Source organism: Python bivittatus, unplaced genomic scaffold (genome assembly GCF_059951505.1).
Source record: "Python bivittatus isolate LINGU-HERP-01145 unplaced genomic scaffold, Pbiv_v1 ctg000310_np1212, whole genome shotgun sequence".
Taxonomy (NCBI): Eukaryota; Metazoa; Chordata; class Lepidosauria; order Squamata; family Pythonidae; genus Python; species Python bivittatus.
The window spans coordinates 3,493,333-3,497,080 of NW_028277054.1; positions in this window are offsets into that span (position 1 = coordinate 3,493,333).

Below are 3,748 nucleotides of genomic sequence, written 5' to 3' on the forward strand. Positions count from 1 at the left end.
GTTCTTTTTTTTTCCCTTCCCCAAACGCCTCCTTCGGTCTCCCTTCTGCCCTCCTCCTTCCGATCCTTCAAAGGCCCCGGCCGTAAAATGGAAAAAGGCCACGTCCGACCCATGGGAGATGGACAGTGGCCAACATCTGCTTCCAGATGCTTTCTCCTTCTGCAGCAATTGCACAGAGCCGGGTTCCAAGAGCAGCCAGAGGCCGCGCCCAGCCCGCGCTTCGGATGAGAGCAGCCACGCGTTCCGGGGGCTTGAGGAGATGCTCCGCCCGAGATCACTCCGGGGATTTAAAGGACAGGGAAGGGGGGACAGGGCGGAGAGAGAACACAGCCAAAAGAGCCGAGCTGTCTCTTCGCCTCCCCATTTCTAGCATCCTTCTTTGGCTGGGGGGCTTTAAGAACCGAGGAAGATGCTTGCACCATACAAATGAACTAAGTTCGTACCCTGGATCCGGTCATAGCTACTTACCCTTGGATCTGGCAATGCGCAATCCTGCTAACCAGGTCGAAGGCGGTCTGGGGGTGTATGTAGCCCCCCCTCCCCTTATTCCACCATGCCGGGTATCCCCCCAAGCTCTTGCAGTTCATTCCCCCAACAGCCCTCTCTCCATTAGCAAACAATTATAGTCTGTGATCAGGGACTGTCCTACATGGCACTGGTAATCAGCTGTTCCCTGCTTCATTTCTTTGGAAGGATTGGCTGGGGAGGGCCTGGACTGTACCCCACTGTTGACTTCACTGGGTTCTGGGGTTCACACCACCAGCAGGATCTGCAGGGGGAGGGGAGTGTGTGCATAAGTCACAATGGCGGCAGCAGACACACACCGCCATGGCCATCTTGACTTTTTTGACCCCCTCCCCTCGTGGACGCCCTTGCACGCACAACAGCTGAATGGGGAGGGTACTTTGCCTTCCAAGTACCGGGTGCAAATTTCATGTTAAAAGTTGCTGCTCTGTCCCTCTTGCACGGAGTTACGGGTTTTGCCGTCTTGGGCAAACCTAGAACGATGTCTGTCTTGCCTGGCACAAGACGCTTTGGACTTCTCCCTTTTGGCACCCTTCGCTTGACAAATCCTATGAGTTTGGCTCCAATCAGTGGCTCTCTGGGCGTCTAAGGCAGGGGGATCTTTCCCATCCCTTGCTCCATGATGCATTTCACAGGGCAGTGTTTCTCAGCCTTGGCCACTTTGAGACCCGTGGACTTCAACTCCCAGAATTCCCCAGCCAGCCTTCTGGGAGTTGAAGTCCACGGGTCTCAAAGTGGCCAAGGCTGAGAAACACTGTCACAGGGGGGTGGCAGAGAATGTGGCTCTTTTGAATGCAAGCCGTGCGTCCGTCACCAAGCATGGCCATTCCTGTCCCCGGGAGGGCTCTGCAAGAACAAGGCAGAGTGTGAGATTTACCTTCGATTGTTAGTCCCCCCCTTCTTTCATTGGAAATGCCCAGCCACGCGCTTCACCATTTCATACCAGGGCTTGACAGCTTAACGTTTATTTCAGCTCTCCAGTTGTCGCTGAAACCTAAACATGACTCAGTACTGGGGAGGTCACTGGGGGGTAAGTTAATGCAGCATGGATTATGTGCCTAAATTATCCACCCCTCTGCAAGAAGCGTCAGCGGATCCATGCTCCAACTACAGAATTTGTACTAAGGAGTAAGCGTGTATGGCGGTGGATCCGGCCACTTTATCCCCAAGTTTCTAGTCCTTAAGGACATCATGATCAGATCAGGCATTGTCTGCAATGGGCCCTGCAGAAAACACAGAGAGTTTTCAGTCCTAAATCATCCACCCCATTCTGCAAAAAACAGCAGTCAACCTGTGCTCCAACTACAGAATTTGTACTAAGTAGCAAGCATGTATGGCAGTGGATCCGGCCTCTTTAACCCCAAGTTTCTAGTCCTTAAGGACACTAGGGCAGGCACGGTCTGCAATGCCTAAGGCAGTCTTTTTTTGGGGGGGGGGCTAACAAATCTATTTAAATCTTCATACCTAATTCAAGCTGTAGCATTCTCAGATGAAAACTAGAGTTAGTAACTCTGGGTATTACTAATCATACGCAGCGCCAGCCGATTAGACCGTGTCTCCGGGAAAGAAAGCGTCCAAGCTTGTCAAAAATTAAAATGACTGAGATGAGCATTGGCTCGGGGGAGTCCTCGGCTCCTTCCTTGTGCTTCTCGGCGGGCAAAAAGAGGAATTGCCAACCGAGTATTCCCAGGTGAAAGGCCCGAGAGGCAGTCCGGCCCAGCGAGCTGCATCGGGAGAAATCTGTTGCAAAGAGCATTCCTGAGGCATGACTGTCTGCTAAGCGAGCTGAGAAGAATTTCCTGCCCCTCGACATGCGGGAGAAAGGGCTGCCGCGGATGAGCCAGCTCTTTTAATCCCAGGATGTTTGGCGTTTGACGCATTGGAGCCTGGCACACACGAACGTGAGACATCGCCTGACTCTCACGTCCAAAGTATGCATAAACCTTGCCCTCGAGGAACAGCGTGTCTTTGCCGCCCAGCCCGGCTAATAACCTGGAATGAGGCCCGGCGTTTAGACTACTGGATTTGCCCGGCAAATGCTCTTACTCCGGCATGCTCTGGGGCAGCTACCGGCTCTTGCGGAGCAAGATCGGGGCCATTTCCTCAGATCCCCGAAGGGAGGGATGGCGAGCGAACACGGCTGATGCGCGGCTGGGAGGCAGAGGCCAGGTCCAGCCCAGCTCTGAATGATCTCAAGAGCTGAGAGAGAGACCCAAGGAAGGCAGAAAAAATAACAAGGCAGGAATTATAACAGGCTGCTTCAGAGAGGGTTAGATCGGTGGGGAGCAGAGCTTTACAGAGGGAATGGCAATGAGTTTAGGGCTGACAAACAAAAGCTGCTTTACACACCAGTTCATTAGCACGTGCTGGATTAGCACTCAGCCGCTGCAGTGTTCTTCCAGCAGCCCAGAGAGCCTTGCCTGGTTTCCCCCTCACCTGAGAACGGAGCACCCTCCCTGTCCCAGGGTCCTCTTTCCCCAGGGATCTACACATTGGGACCCCCTTTCCTGCCCTGCTCCCCACATTCCCAAGACAGCCGAGACTGCCTGTTCAGCTCTGGCCACAGGAGACCAGCCACAGGTCACTTGCGGAGCTGTACATGAGGGAAGGGACTTCCCATTTTTCTCCCATTTAACAATCCCATCTATGTTTTTTCTCAGCCCCCTCAATCTGTACTTACAGGAGGAAAGGAGGGAGAGATTTCAGTAATTAAGAAGCTGTCAGTACAAGCCACCTCCCGTAGTCGTTCTCCGTCCTTGACAAATGGAAGTCTGCGCTTCACCACCCCAGCAAGAATGCCTCGGTACGTTCAGAGCAGTGTTTCTCAACCTCAGCAAGACTTGTGGATTTCAACCCCCAGAATTCCCCAGCCAGCATGCGTGGCCTTCAATTCCCCAGTCAGCATGTATGGACTTCAACTCCCAGAATTCCCCAGCCACCATGCTGGGAGTTGGAGTCCATGCATCTTAAAGTTGCTGAGATTGAGAAACACTACGTACAACTCTACACACCAACAAACTTTCGTCTTTGGGGTGAAAGGACCCCCAGCCCCCCACGGCTAGAAACGCTGAGCATTTAAGCAACACTGATTTCAATACCTCCCCCGCAGATATTCTGCCATTCTTCCAAAGATCCAGACTACTGCAAAATATACCCACGGAGCCGCACCCTGAAAGTCCTTACCCCAAATCCTGCTGAGAAGAAACAGGAGGAAGACAAAAGG